The sequence below is a fragment of the Pan troglodytes genome, chromosome 3, assembly GCF_028858775.2.
Source record: "Pan troglodytes isolate AG18354 chromosome 3, NHGRI_mPanTro3-v2.0_pri, whole genome shotgun sequence".
Lineage (NCBI taxonomy): Eukaryota > Metazoa > Chordata > Mammalia > Primates > Hominidae > Pan > Pan troglodytes.
Window position 1 is genome coordinate 104,002,483 of NC_072401.2, and position 26,251 is coordinate 104,028,733.

General features: G+C 38.5%; 1 protein-coding gene across 7 annotated transcripts in view; it reads left to right on the top strand.

The window, feature by feature from the left end:
• NFKB1 (nuclear factor kappa B subunit 1) overlaps positions 1-26,251 on the top strand; it is a 115,269-nt gene that overhangs the window by 38,125 nt on the left and 50,893 nt on the right. The gene's annotated exons all lie outside the window — the stretch shown is intronic.

Below are 26,251 nucleotides of genomic sequence, written 5' to 3' on the forward strand. Positions count from 1 at the left end.
GAAGAATTAACTTTAAGCGAAAAACTGGGAGTTTTTTCTGACTGGCTTGGCACAAAAAATATAAATTATGGTATTTTGTTTACTTCTGTTGCTCTAGTATTTTGTGACTAAGTAACAATTCTTGATACTAACAAACACATGGCATTAACTTTCTTATAAATTTATTGGCTAAGAAAAAACTTTATACATCCGTTTATTCCCAGTCTTCATACATCTTTCTCATGTAGAGGTTTCATCTACTCAAAAACATATTGCTGCCTCAGTCACAAAATAATTTACAAATGAAACAACTTAGTGGGCATTAGATGTTCTTGTAGAATGAAAGTTTCTATATCAAGGAGTTTAGTACTTACTGGGAAATATAGATATGTAAACGACTAATAATAAAGCAGGTTCAACTACAGTCACATTATTTCGCCAAATCATTTATTTTTTATTCACTAATTCAGTATCCATTTATTTAGCATTTAATCAACTTGTAAGAGGAGGAGGAACTTAGAGGTTAGAGAATATGACTATACAAGCTGTCATTGTTCCCTTAGCTTGTCATTGTTCACTGAAAAGTGAAATGGTTCTGCTGTTCCTAACAGTTATAGGAAGTAATTTTATTTATCCAAGAAATTCTTAATTGGAAGGATGGGGAGGAGAGAAAGAAAGAGACAACGGCCAGGTATTTTTTTTTTCCAGAGCTCTTCTCCAAATATCCCTTTTAATAGTTATTTCTGCTCAGGATGACCTTTAAGTTTACAAAGGAATTTTAAATCCCCTTTCCCTCTAATGTTTAAGCAGAGGAAAAAATTGTTCTCCATGCATCTTTCTAATCAGGAAGACCTTTAAAATTGTACGTGTCTTTTCTGTGGTACTTTACTAAGCACCTGCTCGGCGAGAGACTGTAAGGGAAACAGTGGGATAGATACATCTAAAATTTCTCAAACTTGGCATTATTGACATTTGGGGCTTGAAAATTCTGTGTTGTGGGAGGCTGTCTGACACGTTATAAAATATTTAGCAGCCTCCCTGACCTTGACTCACTAGATGCTAATAGGATTCCTATAATTGTGACATCCAAAAAGTCTCCACATTGACAAATGTCCCCTGGGGGGCAAAATCACCCCTCTTTGAGAACCACTGATGTGGATGCAACAAAGAATCAACCTTAACCTTACCCATTTGCATACTTTTCTACTATAAAGTTGTCTCGCATAGATTACGTAGAATTGTCCAAGTGTATTATTTTATAAACGTGTCTTTCTTGGTTATTAGTAGATATTTCTTATTTTCAAGATGGTGATCATGGTGTCTGTATAATTTCTGTTAGAATATCAGAGTTAGTGTACCTGGATACTAAGGAGAAAGATAGAAAAGATAAAATATGTATCTTCAACATTTTGTATTCTGTGATGACCCTAAAAGCTAATGTGGGAGTTCTATTGACTGTTATAAACTATTACAGAAGAAAAAGTGAAAGTGGAGAGTTAGGTCCACTGTGTGTGAACAATGGGAGGGTCTATGGAATGATGCTTTCAGGTGGGCAGAGGCCTCATGGAGGGTGGCCCCACACTCACCCCCAGAATCCAGAAGCCATTCCCACAGGAACTTCAGAGGGAGAGCATTTACATTTACAGGAAAGAAATGATACTTCTGAGCCTACGTTTGCCACATATTCATTAAGTGCATTTGTTCAGGCATTAAAGTAAAATGCCATGGGCTGTGCGTTTCCTCAGCTACAGCCTCTCTCCCTCCAACCTCACGCCCTGTCTTCCTGTCATGCCTTTGTGAGAGCGCCACCACTCTGCGGTGCCTGGAGAGGAACCTGGAAACGCTGATAGTTCAGTGCATACTCGGTCATATGGAGACAGCAGGAAAGAGTCAGGGGCCAACTTGAAAGATTTGGGGCCTGGCTGTGGTTTGCAGGCTGTAGACACCAAACTATACTTTATAGAACATGTGAAAATATAGCCTGTATGGGTTACTCTCTTACTGATTGTCTAGATTTGATGCCTTACATTAAATCATTTTAAAACCAACTCTAGAAGTCTACTCAAATCCTGCATTTTCTACTGGAATAGTGTCCCATGAATAAAACCCTGTTTCGCATAGGTGTAGGCTAGCTTACAGACCCTCTTACCATGTTGAGATTATTTCTGGAACTCAGGCTACTGAACCATCTGGTGCTCTGCCTGTGTCTTTCACATAGCTAAGAAGAAAATTTCCATTTAGCTTTCTGATATTTTGCTGTGCAAGTCTTCATGCTCTTTTTTTAAAAAAAATTTTAATTATAAATTCTTTCAAGCATATAGAAAGTTTAAAAATTGACATAACAGACACTATGTACTACAACACAAATTTAATAGGTATTAGCATCTTACCTTATTTGCTTTTGATAGCTCTCTCTCTCTCTCTCTGTCCTCTCTCTCTCTCAAATAAAATAGTTACAGCTAAAACCCCACTTATCCATCACTTTGTCCTCCTTCCTTCTCTTAGGTAAACTGCTACTCTGAACTTTCACTCCCCAAGATGTTTTTATATTTTTACTACATAAGAATGCATCTATAAATACTGGCATTTTCAAGAAAGTTAATTTTTACTAACTTCAACCCAAATTTGCCATTGTATAGGATGGCTCCTTTTCAGGGCAAACATAGGTTCAAACTGGACGCCATTGAAGATTAACTGGTACTCACTTTGATCCTATTGATTCCTCTTTGCTGTCTAGATAAAAATGTATTTGTCACAATGTAGTTTGTACTAACTCTTATAGCAAAAAATAATATTCAGAGAAAAATCTAGGGGAAGTAAGTATGCAGACTAACTCTTATATCTTGTCCTTTCATAAGAAAAATTTCCCATCATTAAACATTTAATAATCTATTATACTGCCTATAAAATTTCCCTTTAAAGTTTTTTCCATTCTAAGTTCATCACGGAGCTCCTAATAGGAGAGGCTGGCAGAAAAGCACAGGAACCTTCCTCTAGGCCAAGCTTGTCCCTGCCTGCTTTTGACTCAGCAAGGAGTGCCAGGGAAGGCTCACTTCCCTATTTTTCCCGAAAGCCACGCGTGAAGTTTTAAAAATCAAACTGTGTTCCCTTTCACAGAGGTGGGTGACAAGAGAAGCAGCCCCATGGGACTTCAGAAACTCTCACCAATCCTCCTCTAGAGTGACCAGAAAGTACCCCTTCCTATCCTAACTAATGTGACCCGTCCTTCTGTGTGGTCCACTCTATGCAAAACCAGAAATTGACAAGAATGACTTTGATTGTAAAGTACAAATAGCTTACCAGTTAGTATTCTTAGTTTCTCTTTAGTTATAAATATCAAATGCAAGGGACTTGAAACCCAGCTGATAGAAGTGTAACTATTTTTAATCAAACATTTTCTGAAAGCTGGTTCTCACATATGTTGTCTTTCCTGAGTGTTTTATGTTGAGTGGAAGACGTGTTGAAATGTTTAGGTCAACAACAGCTTTTTTGTTGTCCCCTTCCACTACTGATTTAAAAAAAAAAAAAAAAAGGCTCCACTCTTCGTGCCTTTCCTTAAAAATCCTAAATGTTAAGTTTCTGTCGAGGTCGAATAGAGACTACCCGATCTGCTGTGGCATTTGAGGATATCACATATCCTTGCATAATCTCCCTTTCCTTTGTATAGACTTGTCTGATTCACGTGGTGTGGATCTATTTGGAGTACTAATTTAAAATAATTTAATCTGACTCAATTACTTAAAACAACAGGGGAGAAAATCACCAATAATCAGCTATGTGTGCGTATAGAACCTAGTTCATATCATTTATTAGGATTTCCATTGAACCCCTAAGCTGTTCACTGCGCAAGTATTTAATTAGGGAAAATAACCATACCCCTATGTACATTATACTGTGTGTTTTGTAAACCATGAGAAAAGCTGCTTATTGAACAGAAGGGCTTTGTAACCTGGGGTCTGTGGATCCCTGTTGGTGGTTTCAGAGGCTTTTTAGATTCCTAAATTTATATGCAGACTTACACATGTATGTATGTGCATCTTTTCTTGGGAGATGAGTATAACTTTTTATCATATTTTCAAAGGGAAAGATTTAACATGGTTAAGAATCATGCTATAGCTTGTATCACTTTAGATTTTTGATAGCAGCTATCTTTTTAAGTGATCTATGTAATATTTTTTAAGATTTTTTCTTTTTTTATTCTTGCATTTTTAATCAATTTTAAATGAAGTGAAATGCTTTATGTTGCTCAACACATAGCCCAGAAAGCCTCCCTTCAGTTTTCCAGTAGGTGGAAAAAAGATGAAACTGAATTGATGGCCAAAAGAGTTGAATGGGCTTCACTGCTTTTTCTTTCTTGCTCTTCCATACATTTGCAGATTAAGCATGAAGCTCACCATTAGTGATTGAAGCCAAAAGAGAGAAGGCAATTCATTGAACAAATATTGATTGAGCACTGTGTGTCAGGTACTGCTCTAGACAAGCAGACAAAACTCCCTCCCATATGTAACCACAATTGAGACTTATAGGTAATTTTTGTTGCAAGTAGTTCAGAAGTTTTGTATTTTGTCCTAAAACAAAATATTACTTTGTAAAATATTTTTTTAAATAGCCCTCTAAATCCGCTGTATATATTCAAAGTCACCATTATAAAGTGGAGAAAGCTACTCAGTAGAGAAAACCTATCACACAGATAATAGCTGGGAAGCTTAACCCTTAGAAATTATTAGGAGAGATATACACTTCTTGAATTTAAGAACTGTCTGAATTTTAAATTTTGTTTTGTCAGTTCTGGCTTGGTGACCTTCCTCTATTGGCCATTCCCATTTTTCTGCCCTCCACTCTTCCTTGACACATGATTATTTCTGGGACCACTGTTCAATCCGAAACAAATCTCTGGTGGCTTCTTTTAAACCCAGTGGTCTCAGTCTGAAGGTATAGTGGGGCAACTCTCGGCATTCCATTCTGGAGTCTTGACCTCATAAAGTCACATACTGGCAATTCGCCTTGATAAGGTGAAGTGAACACACAGAAGCACTAAGATCCCCACATGTGTTCCACTGCCTCCTCCACAGACAAGTTGTTTTTCAACCCATCTGCAGGTCCAGAGGTGAAGCTGGAGGCTACCCTGCAGTCTCAGTCTTTTCTCCCCACCCTGCAGATGGATTCCAAATAAGAAGCCTCCAGCCTACCTTCACCTCCCTGGGGTCTCATGGACATGGGCTGGAAAGTGCATGCAGACTTTCACAGACAATGCTTTTTGCCTTTAGGTCCCCTTCTACCCAACAGAATGATTATAATAATGGCTTGATGTGCTTACTTACATCATCTCATTTAATCATCACAGTAATCCACTGATGCAGGTTCTGTGATCCGCATTTTATAAATGAGGAAATTGAAGCCTAGAGAAATTAAGAAGCTTAACTTGGGTCTCACAGGCTTTTAGAGATGGAGCCCAAGATTTCAGTTCATGCCATATGGTTTAAGGGCCTGCACTCTTAACCATCGTGGAATACCATTCATTATCATAATGTTAAGGATCTGTCTCTACTTTGCAGGAATCTTTTAAATCTATGGTTCACAATCATGGGTGGGCTTCAGAATCGTCCAAAAATGTTTCAACCACAGAGACGCCTGGGAACCACTGCACAATTGCTAAATCACAGTGCATCATCTAGCCAATCTTGGATTCTACAATAATTCTATTGACAGTTTCTAAGAATACATGCCATTATATAATGGCAACATATTACAACAGATAATTGAATAGATATTCAGTGTATACCGTGGAATAGAATATTATGCCACTGTGTTTTAAAAAGATAATTAAGAGGATACGGCACAACGTGGAAAACTGCTTATAACATAATATTAAGGATAAACCTCAGCTGGGCATAGTGGCTCACGCCTATAATCCCAACACTTTTGGGAGGCCAAGGCAGGAGGATTGCTTGAGCCCAGGATTTTGAGGCCAGCATGGGCAACATAGTGAGACCCTGTCTCTATAAAAAAATTTTTTTAAAGAAAAAAAACAGGATTCAAATTATTGCTAATATTTGTAGTGATTACAAATATTAGCTTCTTTTTATAAAGCCTGGGTGGAAGCATATAGATGAATCTTTAGCTTTATTTATTCATCCATGACTTAAAGAAGATTGGTTAACACCTCACTCCACCTTGAGTAGCAGAACATTGGACTGAAGGAAAAAAAAAATGTGAAGCTGTCTTACTTAGCTACAGTTTCCAGCATGTTTTCTCAGGAGCTCTATGGGAGACAGTGCAGTGTGGCTCTCAAACCTTACTACACATAAAAGTCTGCTTCAAAACCTACTTAAAATATCGATTTTATTCCATTTCCAAAGCCTGGTAGAGTAGGTAATTCTCCCACTACAATACACTTAGTAACACTAGAAAAAAAATATAACATTTTCTTTAATGCGTAGCTGACTTTATTAGAAAGTATGAAAACGACTGGGCGCCATAAAACAAAAGAAAACTTTGGGAAAACACAATAGGATATGGATGGACTTTGGGGCCACAGCTGCCCTGGAAATATTTGCTGACCTAGATAATCAAGAAGCTTGGTTTTTAACAGCTTCCTAGAGACAAAAGATAAGGCCTTGGGCCTTTCCAGTCTGAGGAATTGAAACTGCAATCACCCACTTAATTCAGGACTCTCTCAGGGCTATAGTTTCTGTTGATGGGTGATCCTCAGGCAGAGAGGTGATGAGGAAGTTGCCTGTCTCAGCCTAGGGGGAATCAGAAGATAAAATGCCTCTCTTGAGAATCAATAACTACAAGCCCAATTCTTACAGATTCAGAGTTAAGTGTATGCTCCCTGAATAGAGTAGGAAACCCCAAGTCTAGAAATGAATATGAAGTTGTTCCACATTGGGGATACCCTCAGAGCCTTGCAGAAAAGCATAAAAATGTATGTGGCTCAAAGAATCATGAGCTCCTGATCAAAAATTAGAAAATATGTATGCAAATAAGCCACTCTGTTTAAGAATTGGCAGAACAATGAAAAGCAGAATTAAATCCTCAGAATCTTCAGATAATTGAATTACCAATTGTTTGATATATAAATACAAAATAAGTTTGGAATAGAAAACAGACCAGGCAGAATGAAAATAAAACCAAGTCGAATTTTTAAAATTAAATGTGCGACACTGAAAATGATTCAACATAGTTAACATGGATAATTTGAAAGAAAGGATGAGCTGGCAGGTACAAAAGAAGGAGTAAGAGGTGTCTAGTTGAAGTCCTAGAAAGAGGTATTACAACTGCAGATTTCTGGTTCTACATTTACAGTTTCTAGGTCTGGGGTGAGGTTTAGGTGGTTGTGGACCACACTTTTAGGTTTTAAAGCATTGGCTCTGAAGTCATTTGGTTCAGGGCTGGGCATGATGTTGGTTCCTAGTTTTGCAACTTGCAGTGTTACTTAACTTGGCTAAGCATCAGCTTCCTTATCTATGAAATTGAAAAAATAATACCTACGTCATAGGATATATGTGTAAATCAAGTTATTCAGTACATGCCACACAGTAAGCACTTAAAAATGACAGTTGCTTCTATTTTTATATAACCAAATACACTACTACAAATATTGAGTGGCAGCTTTGCTGGTTCATTTATGGATTCATGGAGCTACACAAAACCTTCACCAGTCTATTAATTTATTTTTAGTACAGTCTCTCTAATCAGTATTGCTTCCACTGTATATTGACCCCATATCCTTTCTTCTGTCTGGGGTTAAGATAGGAGACTGAGATCAGCTGTGTCAAAAGCTTTCTTTTAGATGTAACACATGATTTCTTATGAAAATCTCATAGGTAGGAAACCAGAAAGGAATTTGTTAAATTCTTGTTAGGCTCCTTAGTTGTATTAGTTTTGTAGGGCAGTGTTTTAATTTAGGATACTTATGATAGAGAGCACCCCTTCCATAATTAGGAGAAATACAAGATGGAAATAAAGATTTTATTACTTAGTGGTCCTGGGGAGCACACAGCACTCCAGGGAAGGCCACACACCAAGGTCAGGGAGCATGTGGAGAGAGAGAGAGAAAGGAACTCACGGGCCATTGCCTTTACTGGGTCCAGGACATTATCCAAACAGGTTTCCCACAGGAAGTTTTAATAGGTGGGTTTCAAGCAAGCAGGTATGAGTTCCAGGAGGTCACAGTGTGATGAAGAAGAAGTCACTGTGGCATATCTGCACAGTCCATGCAAGGTGTGAGCATCAGTGAAGACCAGTCAGGTAGGCTATATGTAGCTGGCCCATGGGGAGGCGATCACCAGGTGGCAATTGTATAATGCAGATATCTAGATTGGCCACATAGAGGAACTGGGAGGAGGTGTAGTACTGGAAACTGCGTCGACGGTCACTGAGCCCTGCTTTAGGTATGAGAAAGTCCAGCTTATATTCAGAATGGATGCAAAGGCAGCATAAAATTAAAAGCATTCACTGCCAGCTGCCATAACAAGTTACCACAAACTAGGTGGTTTAAAGCAACCGAAATTTATTCTTTCACAGTTCTGGATGCTAGAAGGCCAATATCATGGTCTTCGCAGGGCCATGCCCCCTTTGAAGGCTCTAGGCAATAATCCTTCCTTGCCTGTTTCTAGCTTCTTGTGGTTGCTGACAATTCATGGCAGTTTGTGACTTGCAGCTGCATCATTCCAATTTCTGTCTCCATCTTCACATGAATACTGTCTTCTCTCTGTGTCCCTGTGTCCAAATCTCCCTCTTCTTTCTCTTAGAGACCTGTCATTGTGTTTACGGCATCCATAACCCTATGTGAACTCATCTTAACTAATCATAATTGCAACGACCCCATTTCCAGATAATATAATATTCTGAGGCTCTGGGTGGACATGAATTCTGGGGGTACACCATTCAGCCCACTACAAACATATTGTGGCATTCAGGTTATAAGCCAGTAGCCCTACGAGTATAGGATGATGCCCATTTCAGCCTGATAATACACTCCGAAAGAGATCACATATTAACATTGTTGCCTCAGTTAATCATAGAAATACTAAATTAGTATAGAAATAACAAGAAAAATGCTTTGTTATTTTCATGTGTCATTTATCGAGTTCTTACTATGTATCTGTTATTGTTATCCGTATACACTTCTGCACAAAAGATGGTTTTATCCCAAGTTTTAGCTTAGAAACTGAGGCTTAATGAGTAACTTGACCAAGAATGGCTTCTCTTTCTCCATTTCCTTCCTCTCATGGTGTTGTTTTATATACATAAAATAATATATATTATTCTATTAATATAGATTAATATATGTATTTATATATGTACATTTTATATATGTATAAAACTTATGTTGTAAGTTTTATATACATATAATATATATTCTGTTTATATATATTGAATTTATATATATATAAAACTTAACACTATTAAGTCTTAACACTATTAAATTTCATGGTGTTGAGTTATATAGTTCTATTAATTATATATATATATATATATATATAGGGGGAGGGGTGTTTCTCCAGCCTAGACTTCTACTTTGAAATGTAGTCTCCAGGCTCAGCTACTTGTTTGACATTGCCACATGGATGTCTGGTAGACTTAACATATTCACAACTGAATTTCAAATCTTCCCCACCAATCTGCTCTGCCTCATAGCTTCCCCTTTCCGGAATGTGGTTGCTCCATCCTACCAGTTGTACAGGCCCCAAATCTTGGAGTTTTCCTTGACTCCTCTCTTCTTCTCAAATCCCACATGTAATCCATCAGGTAGTCTTATTGGCTGTGCCTTCACGCTTTTTTCAGAAGCTAATTATTGTTCAACACCTCCAATGCTGCCACCCTGGTATAAGCTACCATCCTCAGCATCTTTCTTCCAGTGGATTTTAGCATCCATGAATGATTATTTCCTAAATCAATTATCAATAATTGTTATAAATTTGTGATTTTTCTATTTCTATCCTTCCTGTCACTTTTCCAGGTTTTTTTAAAAGAGCTTTCTTCATTCTTCTTTTAAAAAAATTAAAATTAGCATCAGTATGAACTCGTGGATTCTTTTGTTATTCATTGTACTATAAGCCATTCCTGTCATTATTCATTTTGATTCTTAAATTGTCCTATTCTTGGCCAGTGGGAGTCTTTCATGCTAGCTCCTATGTCTTTTTGATATGTCCCTATCTTTTTTTTCCTAACACTTTCCTTATTTCTGAAATTGTAAGCTATTCTAGGTTCACCCTATACCTTCACTACCCCAGTCCAGGCATCGTCTGTCTCTCTAAGAAGTCCTAGTTCCTTTTAGCAGGAGAAGTTTTTCTAGACTCTTTCATTAGGCAGAGCTACAAAATTGATTATTTTAAAAATCTCGAGTTCATACACTAATTCATAATTCTAATTCCAATCCAACACTGCAGGCTTCTTCCCTCCCTCCCCTCATCCCATCCTTGTATTTGGATTTGAGATATGAAATGTGTATCTCATATCCCATATTTCTTCAGTAACTGAAAACCCTCATCATCAATGATAGCAGCATGCTTACTCATTTTGCTCAGTCCAATAATTCACACACATTTGTAGAAAAATAGAATAGTTTTAGAATGGCTATACCAATATCTGCAAGCTTACTATATTCGGTTCAAAATTTCTTTGTAGTTCTTTTGACCAAATGTATTCAACAGAGAGCATTCAGTCAGAGTAATGTGTACAAAAGTTACTTGGATTAGATTTTTTCCTTCTGTGTATTTATGTTTCCATTGGGCTATAGAGTTAAGCTATTTTTTTATTTCTATTCCATTTTAGGGGTTTTCCCATCCCTGTTGATTTAGTAATTTTATTTTTTGAATATCAACATTTGTCAGTTTCACATCTTTCATTTATATGAGATTAACTAGACCCTTTAGAAATCATTATAAAGTCAGGTTGTTCTATTAATTTTTAAAATAGGTGTATAAAAACCAAAGGGATCAATCAGAGCCTTGATTTAAAGTACGTTCTGAATTATTTCAGACACCCGAATCCATCTAAACCCAGAACATTTCATTTGTAGATTTCAAAGACTTCTTGGCCTTCCTACCTTCCTTACATTTATGTAGCATGTGTTTATCCAAGGCACATCACCTGCCAGGCACAGTGCTGGGCTCTGTGTTGCCACACATGAATGTGATCATCTTTCTGTAGCCCCCAGGTTACATGGCACCACAGCCAAGATACAGACATGTGTGAGAGAGTAATCAGGGTATTACTCAGGATTTGCTGGAGGAATGCCTCTTCAAAGGATATTCTAAATTGGTGTGTGTGCGTTTGTGTGTGTGTGCGCATGTGTGTGTGTGTATATGTGTTGAGGTGGACTGGGAGAAAATATACCCTCCTTGAGATCACCTCCTGGCTAGATAGTCTCTCCCTTCTCTATTTGTGATAGAATGCAAGTGGAATTTGGCAGGTGTACTTCTCAAACTAGAAACTAGAGAGCTGCTATCTCAGTCACCGTAAGAAGAACGAATCACACCAAACCTACATCATTGTCTTCTATGACAGGATTTCTACAAGGGTGAGATAGTGAGATGCTGGAGATCCCTGTTTTGGTAGTTCAGGGATTCACAGCATCTCCCATGCTGGTGATGTCAACCTGAAGAGATATTTCTAGTGATAGGTTCCAGGGATCTTTCCCCAAACACTTTAATATATTTTATCATTGCCCTGAATACAGCCCTAGAAGGTTCTTACTAAATTTGCAGGTGACATGAAGTGATAGACAACAAACAATTTGAATTCAAATTAATTTTGAAAGCTGAGACAATGGACCCAATTCTTCAGCAATTATATTTAAAAGATATAAATACATGCAGAAAACAAATTACAAGTACAGAGTGGAAGAGAGATGATTTAGCAGCAACGCATGCAAAGAGATCTAGGAGTTTTAGTTAATAACAGACTCAACATGAACCAGCAATGCAATGTGACTACGAAACAAGTAATTCCTCATTAGGCTGCATTAATGGAAACACGATACATAAGACCAAGGAAGTGGTGGTCTCATTTGCACTCTGTGATGAAAGGCCACACCAGGAATACAGTGTAATACTGCTGGGCACCACATTTGTAGAGAAATAGAAACCAACTTGAGTGTCTTCAGAGCAGAATGGTGACAGAACTCAAACTTCATTCAAATGAGGAGTAGTTACTGAGCCTGAGAAATTTATAGCCTGGAGGATTTGGTTATCTTCAAATATATGAATGGCTGTGATGGAGAAAAAAGGATTAAATGTGTCCTGTTGTCACAAGAGGATGAAATAAGGAGCGGTGAATGGAAGCCCCAGGCGATAGAGGTTTCAGTTGCTGCTGACAGTCAGGGCTGTCTCAGGGTGGAATGTATCGCCTCAGGACAAAGTGAGTTCATTGTCACTGAATTGGTTCAAAAATAACCAGGAAGACTACAGGGCAGGGAAGCTAACTTGTATTATAATAAGTAATTTTTTTCTTTTTTATTTGTATGCCCTTAGAAAGATGTTTACTTAACTTGATAAATCTGTAACAAGGGATAATCAAGATTTGGTTATAGGACAATTACAATTTTCTGACAGATCCCCCAAAATAATAGAAATTAATAGCTTACACACTACTTTATCCAAGCTGTAGAATGTATGACTTACTTCATATACTTTGTGTTTAGTCAGTTTATACAGGCTGAACAACATAAAGTTAAGACATTAAAGGGTTTTTTTTTGCAGGTTTAAAGTACTACCATTTTTCCAAATTACTGGCTGATCCTAGAACTTTGAGAAACTTTGGTGTTTCCCCCCTTCCTACTTTTGTTTACATCACAGTACGTAGATGGTACAATATTTTGGTTAACCTCAGTCTGACACTTAGATTGTGTTCTCTTTTGCCCTATTAATGTCTAGAGTGTAAAAAGACCAGTAAAGTAGCACCAAGAAATCAAAGAAAATTTCCCAGTTCTACTCACTTGTAATTCTCTTAATTTAGTGGGGGCTTTCCACAGGAAATCACAATAGAATAGTTGAAATGCTCTTTATCTTATGTACTTTCCTTCTGAAGAAAGGGACAGTTAATTGGCTTTTTCCCAACATGGTCCAAATTTTTATACAGGGCAGCTGTATTTACTGTAGTACAAAGGAAATTCTACACAGAATGATGTCTCTAAGTATTTTCAATAATTAAGAACCTAATTGCTTCTCTAGCCAGTGGGTTTCAGTGAAAGTGATAAAATAGATTTTCTAAGCAAGAAAAATACATAATGAGGGTGGTTGTATACCTTTAAGAAAAAAGAAATCAGTGATATTCAATCTCAAGTAAATTTGGATATCACAGAGTCAGAGATATTCTTAATTATTTTAAATTAAATTTGAGTCAAAAACAATGTGTTTAAAGACTTTAAAATCATTTTAAAAGAATGTTAGAAATTTACATCAATAATTTCTATTTTCAATGAATAAATGAGAAACCTAGAATTTTTGTTTTGGACACACTTTGATCATATCTAATGTGTTCTACTTCCTCTAATCATTTTTATGTTATTAGGATTTTTAAAAAACCTCTTAGATTAAAATTTCTCAGTGTATCTTTGTTTGCATGTCTTTTTTTCTCTCTCCACTTATGTAATTGAAGCATTTCTGACATATCCTCAGAACACACAGATTCTTATCAGGACTTAACTACCCAGGGCAGGGCCCTCCTTGGATTTACTGAAAATAAACACTTTGGGTACTCAGTCTCAGTTTTAATGACAAAAGTTGAAATCTTTGCCTAACATGAAGGTTTTTCTTTGTCTCTAAATTTTGATTTTCCATGCTATCAGAGGTCCCATTGCAACAGGTAATTTGAGTGTTGATTGTATGTTTTCTCAGTTTGTAATTGTGGTGAAATGTATTTAAAATGTTCACAATTTTAAAGTTAAGTTTACCTATAAGGTTCTTTCCAACTCAGAAATTCTGTGATGGTAAACTTTTTTTTTGTAGTTTGAAAATGTGATCTTTGGATGTTGTCTTCTGTGTCCTATGCATATGACTAGGAATCATAGAATTTTAGAGCTGGAAAATGAGTGAGACATTATCTAGTGATTCTGCAAATGAAGAATTAAAAGGCCCAAAGAGGTTAGGTGACTCACGCAGTATCATAGCAGTACCTGGTGACTAGAACTCTGGCCACCTACTGCAGCACTAAAAATTAACCCAAATGTTTTTATCTGAAAATTTGCAGACTTCAGGCTAGGCCTGTAAATAAATAAATAAGAAGTTAAAACATATTTGAGAAAGGTAAGCTTAATGTGCCACATTTGGGAAAAGATGTGCCTGACACAAATGTATTTGGTGTAATAGAGAACATTCTTCCATTATACCGAAATGAAAATTTTGAACATTCTCAAAATTCTTGAATTTTGAGACATTTATGTTAAGCACAGTTTATTCAGACTCTCTATAAACTGTGCTGTCATCCCTGTTGTTTTCTCCAAGTGGAATCATACTTAAATTACAACTTTAGGGAGTTTAATGTTTCCTATCTTTGCACTCCTGGGATATTTTTCAGTGACTGAGAAGCATAAACTGACACTGTGAAGTTAAGGCTGCGTTCCAGTGGGAATGACAGCATGTCTCTAGGACGCTGATGGAGAAAGCCCTCCTCATGCAGCTGCCTTGCGGAGTCTCCCTGCTGGTGGTGAATGTGAGATCACACAGGGCCAGCAGCCAGGGCAGTACATCTCTCAGTCTCGCTTCTGGTTTTACCTAGAGCCAACCCTTGGTGATTGTTTGCCTCCTTGGCCAAGCCCCCACACAATAGGAGAACTGTGTCTCAAGGTCGAATTCTATTAATACCTGAAAGGTGAATTTATAAACATTTAAGATGTTTTAGCATCTCTGCAGCTAGTGTCTCTGTAAATGAAAATTGCTTCTCGAGTAGAAAAGCATAAGGGAGTACAAGGGCTTCAAAAAATAATCCTTTCAGGAATAAGAATATTGCCAGGGTTAGGTGTTCCTAACTGTGGTTTCAAGCAGAGGAGTTAGTAAAATTCCAAAAGTTAATCAGCTTCATGTACTCAACTTTTGCTAGGACTTTGCAGAAACTCCTCAGGGATCCCTCAGAGTTAGATTAGGGAGATGAACCCTGCCAAAGGACAGTAACCATTCAACAGCTGGATAGCCTGTTGGGCCCCACTGTCCTCAGCCTTTCCTAATGTTGCCTGGGAACACCACTTTTCTGCTCCCTCCTTTTTCAGTGTAGCCTGGAGACAATTATTTATTTATTCACTAGCTCTTTTAACAAATATTGATTAAGTAGGTACTGGTTCTGTTCTAGGGGTTGGAAAAACAGAGAAAATTAAATAGTGCCTTTGTCCTCAGGAAACAATCCATTTAATAGAGAAACGAAGATATGCCCTTAAATACCTGAATCACCAGCATAACCAGCACCTGCGGCTGCCATGTGGGAATTGTTGAACAAGATCATTTTTGAATGAAAGAGTAAATGACCTAATTGCTCTAATGTAAAGATAAATTTCTAAGAGTCGACTAGTTGGGATGATTATAGAAGGATTCAAGGGAGAGATGTATGAAAGCATAGATCTAACGAGAGAAAACAGCACAGCAGAAAAAGCAGCAAAGGCTCAAAAGTAGAAATCTCTGAGATCGAATGGAGAATAGTAAATAATTTGCTGGAATGAAGAGCACATGGAAGGCAAGGGTGGTAATAAGGCTGGAGATAGTAGGTAAGGCCAAATCATGCAAGACTTTAAACTGTATGTTTTTAGAAAATGGGTAAGCTATAGAAATTTTATATAGGAATAAGAAATTATCAGCAGCATTGTGCTTTAGGACTACAAATCTGGTAGCAATCTGCTAACTGATATTGGAAGGGAAAGGCCCAGAGACACTAGTTGGAAGAATTGCAGTGATTCTTCATGAGCTAAACTAAGAGTTCAAGCTAAGATAGATAAACTAAGGAATGAGAATGGAAGAAAGGGACAAACTGAGATTTTTGAGGTGGTACTCAGCTGAAGTTTGGCAACTGGTTAAACATAAAAGACAAGAGACAGAGAGGAATCCAAGATGAAAAGAGGATTTTGCTGCACTTTTTTAGAAGGCGGCATTTGTATTTCCATTTCCAGGAGGTGGAGTAGCTTTGAGAAGAAAGGTGATTAGTTCAGTTTTGGGCACATTGAGCTGTAACGGTATTATGGACAGGAAGATACCCTACAAACAACTGGAAATGTTGCACATGCTTGAAAAGAAGATGAGAACATGAGATTTCAATTTAGCCATCATCTGCATGGAGTAGACAATTCAATCCAGGAGACTTGATAAGAATGTCAAGGGAGTGATCACGATAAAGGTGAGAAATGGACTGAGCATCAATCTCTGCTGAAACATCTCTTTGAGCGGGAAGAAGAGTGCCTTAGCAAAAGCAGCCAGTGAAATGGGGAGTTGGGGGAGACTTTCAAGGAGGGAATGGTAACATATCCCATTCCCAAAGAGATCAAGTAGGGTTGAGGAATAATAAATGGCTAGTGGGTTTGGAAACATGGAATCTGTCATGACCTTTACACACTTTTTCATTTGATGGATCGGGGGATTACTTACATTTGCAAAGGGCCTCAGATTAAGTGGTGGTGGTTCAGCATTAGTAATTAGAGATTTTCTTATGTACTTTGTAGGGAGAAATAGAATGGCATTCAAACAGGTATAAGTTCCTCTTAAGAACCTTTCTCATTGGATTGTAGAGAAGAGCAAATGAAAGAATCGTTCAGTATTTCTTGGTATCATGCCCAGCCCATAGGTTTCAATAAATGTTAACCTTTACAGTTGTCATCATCATTATCCAGAAGGGGCTTTTTTTTAGAATAAGGAAGAAAAGCAGTGCTCATCTGTAGACAAGGGAAAAAATCCTTTGGAAGAGAGAAAGAGAAGGGTAATTCAAGAAGATCAGGAATAAACATTAAGGGTAAAAACAGAATGGTTAGCCCTGGAAAAGGGAACAAACATGTTTCTCTGAATTAGGAGAGGATATGTGAAGTAACAGGGATGTTTTGAGCCTCAGTAACAGTAAGGAGAAGAGAGAGTGAAGGAACTTGCACGCAGTGACTTCTACCTTCTCATTAAAGTCAAGAGAGAATCTCAACTGCAGATATCTGCTTAATGTAGGAAGAGAGAAATAAGAATTGCTGTCATTTATTTTGTGGTTTTGATATAGCAAAAACTGTACTAGACACTTTACCTCCTTTAATCCTCAGAAAATTTAGAGATTATATATTTGTATTCACATTTTACAAATGAGAAAGCAAGTAAAAAAGTTAAGTAACTCTCCCAGAGTACCCCAGATGGTCATGGGAGCCCAGATTCAGAGCCAGCTATGTCTTACTCCAAAGCCTGTGCTCTTTATTGAAACATACTCCACTAGTTTGAGATCTTGGAGGTGTACCCCTGCACTACTATCAGGACTACCCCTGATAAAGTCCTGTGGGGTAGTTGTTCCTATCCATCACCACAGTGAATATCAAAGAAGGGCCCTCTCATTTGAGGAATAACAGACAGTGAAATTGAGATGGACCAGAAATGCAAATCCTGGATCCCTGAGGGAAACAACAAAATGAAGCATAGAGGAAATATTTGAGTCTGGTGCCAAGACTCATCAGTACAAGAGAGAATGCCTAATGGGCAATAGCAGTTAGGGTGGGAAGAGAGAAGTACAAGGGGGTGTCTTGGAATTTGAGGGAAGAACTGCTGCCTTAGTTTTCGAAGGATGATTATTCGAGAGTTGCCCTCCCTTCACTTTCCCACAGCTGGCAGAATTCCTACCTCTTAGTGGTTAGATTCCTTTTTACCAGATACTGTAGGGCCAGTGCAGCAACCAGAGCCCCCAGCCAGAAACCCTGCCCCGTGTTCTGCTCTGGTGTGTAATAATCATATTCTAATTTAAATAGCCTATTGAGATGCTACATTGATATCTAGCCTTTTTTTTTTTTTTTTTTTACTTTTAAGTTTTATGTGCAGGATGTGCAGGTTTGTTACATAGGTAGACGTGTCATGGGGGTTTGTTGTACTGATTATTTCATCACTCAGGTATTAAGCCTAATATCTATTAGTTCTTTTTCCTGATCCTGTCTGTCCTCCCACCCTCCACCCTTTGATAGGCCCCAGTGTGTGTTGTTTCCCTCTATGTGGCAATGTGTTCTCATCATTTAGCTCCCACTTATAAGTGAGAATATGCAGTATCTGTAATAATGGGTTTTCTGTTCTCGTGTTAGTTTGCTAAGGATAATGACCTCCAGCTCCATCCATGTCCCTGCAAAGGACATGATCTTGTTCTTTTTCATTTCTGCATAGTATTCAATTGGCCATTTTTTAAAAGACAAAATAACAAAAAAAAGAGTACAGTTATCTCCACTCCTCACCCACTACCCGCCACCTAACCCAACCCTTTATATTTTAGTAATTGCCTTCCATAAATAACATTTTATCCTGTCTTAATTATGCATTCATTAGTGTATTAATTATTGAATGCCCACAATATGACAAGCATTATTTCAAGCACTGAGGATACAGCAGAGAATAAATCAATATCCTCACTGTTTTTATTTCATTTTTTTAAGAGACAGGGTCTCACCCTGTTGCCCAGGCTGGAGTGCAGTGGTGTGATCATAGCCCAATGCCACCTTGAACTTCTGGGCTCAAAGGACACTCCTACCTCAGTCTCCCAAGTAGCCGGAACTACAGGTGCACACTACCACACCCAGCTTCCCCACTCTGAGCCTCCATCCTAATGGAGAAGAGAGGCAGTAATCAAAATACATGAAATGTGTAGTTATTAGATGGTTATTAATGTATAGAGAAAAATTAAGCAGAGAAAGGAGCAAGGGATTAGGGGGTCAAAGTTTTGGTAGGGGTAGAGTGGTCAGTGAAGGCCACCTTGAGAGATGGCAATTATGTAAAGCCTGAAAGCAGGTAAGAAATATACAGGTATACAGATGTCCCTGGAAAGAGTGTTCTAGGCAGAAGAAATAGAAAGTGCAAAAGCTAAGATTGCTCAGCTAGCAAGTTCAAGAACTGATGTGGCTGCATAGGAGTAAGAAGAAAAAGGACGGAGAGGACATGAGATGGTCAGATCGCCTAGGGCCTTGTAAGCTATTATAACGATTTTGTCTTTTAATATAGAGAAATATTAAAGGTTTTTGTTTTAACTTTTTAACATAGAAAAATGTAATCATATACAAACACAGAATAGTATAATGAGCCCCCTTGCACTAATCACTCAGCTTTAACAGCTTTCACTTTGGGAGGATTTTGAGTGAAGGAGTGATAAGACATGGCATGGCATGACATGGCTTGGACAGGATCACTCAGGAAAATAAGCCATGGGGAGACAGGACAAGCAGAGGAAACACAGGAGCAAAAGCTTAGGAGACAGATGATGGTGGCTGGAAACCAAGGGAGTAGCAGTGAAGGTGGTGAGAAGTGATCAGATAGAGGATTTTTTTTGAAGATTTGAATTAATATTATATATATTATACTTTAAAGAAGAATTTGAAAATGCATGTAGTGTAGTAAAGATGGTAAGAAATACAGAAAAGAGGCCAGGCACAGTGGCTCATGCCAGTAATCCTAGCACTTTAGGAGGCTTAGGTGGGAAGCTCCCTTGAGGCCATGAGTTCAAGGCCAGCCCAGGCAACATAGTGAGACTCTGTCTATATGGAAAAAAAAAAAATTAACCAGGTGTGGTGGCATGCACCTGTAGTCCTAGCTACCTAGGAGGCTGAGGCAGGAAGATTGCCTGAGCCAGGAGGTTGAGTCTTCAGTGAGCCGTGATCATACCACTGTACTCCAGCCTGAATGACAGAGCAAGACCCTGTCCCTTAAAAAAATAAAAGAAAGAAAGAAAAAGAAATATAAGAAATGGCACTAGAATATCAGTATTGTATACATTATTTTCTGTTTAAAAATCCACACAACTGGCAAAAAAAAGTGACATACATGAACATTTATAAGACAGTGCATTTATAAATTACAAACTCTCTGCTCCTCCCATATTATTTTGCAGTGATGAATGATTAGGCCATCCAAACGTAAAGATTTATTTGTAATTTGCTAATGATGGAATGACACCTGTTGAGGTACAAGTTCCCAGCAATTCTTGGAATTAGCAATAGTGTGTTACTTCTTTCTCGAAAGAAGCATGATTTGTAAGCAGCTATATCTGATGTGGTAAAACTGAAAGTTAAAATAAAAAAGGAAACCGTGGGTCAAAGTATGAGGGAAAAGATAAAACTTTCAGAGCAAAGTTATACATAGAGATTTTATTCATCGTCTCTGTGTAATTCATAAGAACTTCTTAGCTTATTTATTATGTCAAATGGCAGTTTGCTCTTCTAATCCCAGCCTGATATCATGAGCCATATATGCTGTTGGTCATTCAAAAAGGGCACTAAACAAGGTGAAAGAATGTCAGTGAATCAATGCAAATCCATGAGTACTACCAGGAAAAGAAAAACAAAAAAACATGCCATTAATAGTGGGTCAAAGAGGATTTTTTTCATGCCATCCCCTACCTTACTGAGAATACCACATTTATATTCAGAAGACTCAATGAATTCCAGAGTCCTCTGTGTCTTGGCTGTATGACTTTGGGTTATGTCACTTTGTTAATCTGTTTGAACTTCTGTTTTCTTATCTACAAAATAGGGGTAATAGAGTCAACTCTGCCTCCCTCACAGGGACTTTCGGAGGCCCAAGGGTCTTTACAAATAATAGAGAAGGAAAGAAACTGGCACTTTAATAGTACCTACCATGTACCAGGGACTGCATAGTCCCCACGGCAGCCCTCTGAAGTCATGTGATTGGCCCATTGTGTAGATGTAGAGCTTAAGACTCAGAGAGGTTATCTAATCTGTGTAAGGCCACAGAGCTAGGAGAGGGAAAAGCTGGGATTGGATCACTGACTGGATCAACTTGAAATCTCCTGCCTGACAGAGAAAGAAGAGACTAACTTTACTAAGCATCTTTTTATGCCAGAAACTGTGTTGGACATAATTCTGTACTATCTTATTTGGTAAAGGTCATTCTGTCCTTCCTGGTTTCCCTGGTTGCTCAACAAGTAATAAACAATAAAGCCTGACTGTTTTTCAACCCTGAGAGAAGAAATATTATTAAAATAGCGTTCTTCTCTTTCTTTCTTTCCTTTTTTTTTTTTTTTGTGTGTGTGTGCCTGATAATCTGACTTGCAACCTCACAGAAAAGAATGAATGCATGGTTTCATGTCTGTGGCATGATTCTATGAAGGAGCCTTGCAAGGGGACAGATACACCTCTACCACTTCTTATAGCCATTCCTGAGACCTCTCTTCTCACAACACATACCAGCAAAGCCAAACAAACAAGGTGTTTAGGAATAACTGTCATCTATCAACACTCTCTAGGCAAAGTAGAACTATGAAACACTGAGGAGACTGCACACACACAGAAGAAAAAATGATCATGTCACATGGTAGCACAGAGCAATGGGAAATGTGAATAGTTTGTTGAGGTGGACAGACCCAAGCTCACGGATTGCCTGATCGCTCCATTTATAGGAACCATGGCAACCTACCTTATCTTACTGAGCCCCAGTTCCTCCAGCTGTGAAATGGGGTACCACCTCTGACCCCACAGGGCTGTTGTGGGGATTATCTGAGTTAGCATGTTCCATAAAACACAGTAAGTTAGGAAGTATAGCTGTATAGGCTCTGGGAGTTTAACAAGCAAGAGAAATTTGACAGTAATCATTTAGTTACTGAACCCTGTCTTCATATTGCGCTAGGTTGCATATGGTTTTCCTGCCTGTCCCTTCCAATCACATTTCAGAAAAAGGAGGCAGTAGTGGAGCCTTGTGGGCTAAAGTGGTGAGGAGGGTGTCATGGAAGATTCAGGTCCAGGTCTTCCTCTTGAAGAATGGGTGCTTCTCAATAGGGAAGTGGAGGAACAACCTGGGAGTTGTCAGCTTGAAGAAAATCCTGAGACGTGATAATGGGTAGGTCCAAGGAGGTCCTGAGTAGGACTCTGAGCACAGAGCCTTTCTTTGCATGTGCTGTTTTTCCTGCCAGGAAGACTCTCTAAACCCTTTGGCCTCACCCACCCCCTTGCCTTGTTATACTCCTAGCCTTCTTTCAGATCTCCACCCTCAGTACTCCCTCAGGAAGCTTTCCCTGACCTCCTGACCCGGTCAAGTGCTTCTTATATATCTCCTTTGTAAGCTCTTCTCAGTTACACTTTTACATTTATTTGTGAGATTATTTGATTAGTGTCAGTCCCACTCTTTAATTCTCCACAAGAACAGAGATTGTGTCTGTTCTGCATTCACCATGCATCGCTTCATCCCCTAGTTTACTGCAGTGTGTGGAACATAGGAGGGGCTTTAAATACTCACTGAATAAATAGAGAAATGTTGGTTATTAGTGAGGTATTACCTAGGTGGGAGAGAGGATTTATATTTGGGATTGCTAATCCCATTAAGTGCCAAGCACTGCATTAACTCATTTAATCCTAAAAAAAAGTCCTATGAAATCAAGTGTATTATTCCTTTTAACTTTAAAGACAGAGAAACTGAAATCCAGAGATGTTAACCATCTTTCCCCGTTGACACAGCTAAGTGGTAACAGGCGGTCTTGAGCCGGGCAGCCTGGCTTCAGACTTCCTAGACTTTACCACATTGTTCTGCTGCTTAGTGCAGTAGAGGACAAAGTGAGGTGCACACGTGAAGTCAGGACAGATTTCCGTTTGAAAATTTTGTATTTTCCCCTCCTCTTTTTCATTACCATTGTCATCATCATCATCATCATCAATCACTTCACAAGAAAAGCTAAGCAGAAAAGAACTACTTCATGTATCACCTCTTACATTCATGTTAACTCTACATTCTGCCAAAGTGATTTGGCCGAATTTACCCAAAGAGCAAAGTGGGCATTTCAAATCCTGATTCCTAGAAAATTATAGACTACGTCCTGTAACCACCTTTGAAGAACCAGCATGTACTTTACCCCAACGTGACAAAATTGTTTTAAATAAAAAGAGGTAATTTGACTAAGATTGGTATGATCTGAGACCCATGGTTTCTACATCTTATTCAAAAAGCAGATCCAGCATGTGGTCATCAGTAGGTATTGAGTCATAAAGCTCCTGGAAGAAAATCTTAAGTTTCATCAAGAATGCCAAGAAGTCCTAGGTATCTCCAAGAATGATAGCTGTTACTATAATAACATAATTACTACTGGAAAATTAGCAAAGCCCAATAAAATATGGCATGCAAAAAAATATTTACCCTGGAAATAGAAGTGACCTAAATCAGTCGTTTATTCCAGCCACCTGCTTTTAGATAGTACTTAAAAAAAAAAAAAACTCAGGATGGTCATATTGTTTAAAGTTCTCTAGGTGGAAGAGTACTTTACAGTAATAAATTAATAAATAAGACAAGTTAATGCTTTTAAACTACTATTACTTGTTGAGCATTGTTGTAAAGGCTTTACATGCATTAATGTATTTAGTCCTCACAACAACCCTTTGAGATACTATTATCATCATCTCCCTTTTACAGATGGGGAAACTGAGCAGTGCCCAAAGTCACACAACCAGGAAATGGGGAATTATCTTCAAGCCCAGCTAGTTTGCGCCTAAAGTCCATGCTCTTACAGTGTCCCTGGGTAGCTGAGTACTCAGTTTTGTCACCTTTGTCTCCTTGACTTTAACTGAAAGCCTAACTCTTTTTTTTTTTTTTTTTTAACGGAGTCTTGCTCTGTCACCCAGGCTGGAGGGGCAGTGTCTTGATCTTGGCTCACTGCATCCTCCACCTCCTGGGTTCAAGTGATTCTCCTGCCTCAGCCTGCCGAATAGCTGGGATTACAGGTGCACACCACCACGCCCGGCTAATATTTTGTATTTTTAGTAAAGACAGGGCTTCACCATGTTGGCCAGGCTGGTCTCAAACTCTTGACCTCAGGTGATCTACCCATCTCAGCCTCCCAAAGTGCTGGGATTACAGGCATGAGCCACCACGCCCGGCCCGAAAGCTTAACTCTTAATAAGAGCTTGCAATGTTCAGACGCTTTGAAAAAAACCTAACAGACACAGTTGCTTTCTATAAACTTAATTTTCAAAGGAACCACTATTCAAAGAAGTAAAAGGGAGACTGAATAAAAAGAACTAAGTTCTCCGTAGAGCAAATGAATTTCTGAATCAATTGCAAACAGTTCTCCGTCATCATGACATCCTATGAAGTATGGTCTCCCCCATGTTAGAGTGCCAGTGTCTTCATGTGCCATATAACTTGCAAATAGTATCACTGTCTTCTCACACTTCAGCTTTCTTCTTTCATCAGTATTTTGGAAAGTCCACAAAACCCAGGGGGCTCCCTGTCCGTTGCCCTGTGGTCTCTGTGAAAACCAGATGATGCGATGCTGACTTGGACTCTTTCAAATGGATCCAACAGCACATGAGTCACTGGCAGCATGTTCAGCTCCTTTACCTCAGGGACTACCCAGTTCCTCATTCTTGCCACCCTTCAGCCGTGAAGTAGTAGTATGAAAAATACATGAATACTTTTTGAGGATACCTCGGACCTCTTTCCTTCAGTACCAGAGACTAATTGCCTCATAATGGTAACATTGAAGAGCCCAGTTATCTGACGTGATTGGGCTTTAATTATGGATTCCTTCTGGTGTCCTATTAAATTGGAAAGCCTAGCTGATTTCACCCAAATGAAGCATTACCTCATGCCTTGCTCTCTTGCATTCCTGTGCTGGTGTCACTTAAAAGTGTAATTACATGATTTATTTTGTGTTCTTTCACTCTTGATTTATTGCTGAAGAAGCCCCTGTGGGATATATCATCATAACAAAGACTGATTTCAGATGTCAACACCAAGAAACACAACTGGCACCAGCAATCTATAGAGAGTATCTAGGGACAGCAGTCAGCTTTGGAGAAAACCCAGAACTTCTCATTCCCCATCCCACATTTAAGGGCAAAGACTTTCTCCTTGTTAAAGGGAAAGCACTGAGTTCATAATTAGCTTTATACCCAGAGTTTTTTTTTTAATGTTATACCTGTTTAAGAAATTTTTTGTGCTTTGAGGTGGTCAAGATCAAATTTAATTAGCAACCCTCTTCGTGATTGGCTTGCTCTGGGGACCCTGCTCTTTGAGAAGGAGGTTAGAAGGTTTAGAAGCAAACCTTTGCAGCAGTTCTAGCCAAGTGCATGCATACAGGCCTTGAGGTGGAGCTGCACAGTTGACTGTAGGGGAGTCTGTCCTTTGTTGACGAGTGAAACTTCTCTCCCTGCAAACCCTCTGGGGAATAATGCCAACTCTGATCAGCTTTTAGACTGTTGGATGAAATATTGGGTTGGGAAAAAGTCCCTACTAAGAAAATTGTACCAAAACCCTGCTTCAATAAAATATGAATCCATTTAATGAAGTTTATAGTAGAAGTAGGCTAGTCGAAAAGGATTCTGTCTCTTTCCAAGTATTATTGGCAGGTTTAGGGTCTTCCTCAAGTTTATATCATTAGGACTTCCATCAAAGAGTTATCTTTAGGTGTGATTCCCATCCTCCCTCCCTCTCTCCCTCCCTCCCTCCGTCCCATTGTTCCTTCCTCCCTTTCCTCCTTCCTTTTCTTCCTTTCTTTTTCTCTCTGTCTCTCTTTCTTTCAAGCTGTGGGCTGCTTGTACAGATTTATGCATTTTGAATTACTGCGTAGTTGAGAGATTTGGGGCTTAGGTTATTCAGTTCTTCAAAAAGTACAGTATGAGCTAAGGAGATAGGGTGACCGACTAATCTAGGTTTTGGCTCCAAAAACCCTGTGTCCCAGAAAACCCCTCAGTCCTAGGCAAACCAGGACAGTAGTTCATCTTGTGAGGAGATTATAGTGCATTTCCAAGGATTTAGCTGAATTTATCACAGGGCTCTGACTTGATAGGATTTAAGAGGGTTAAAATAAGGTCTTTTCTGTTATGTTAGTGTGACTTTAGTCTTGGCACTTTCTCAAGGAAGGAATCCAGTCTACTACAGGGGCTAGGTGACTAAGAAGAAGAAAGACGATATCTAAGTGTTTTTTGCTAAAAATGTCATTATCTCCATGCTATTTCCTTTTTATTGCTATTGTCATCATTTTAAAGACATACCAATAAGAAATAAATTACTTTAAATAGAAAACTCTAATTTTATCAAGCAACAGCAAACAGGGGTGAAATCTAAGGATTTGTACTTAAGGAGTACACTTTTTTGAATTGAAGAAACTTACTATGACCTGGGCATATGTA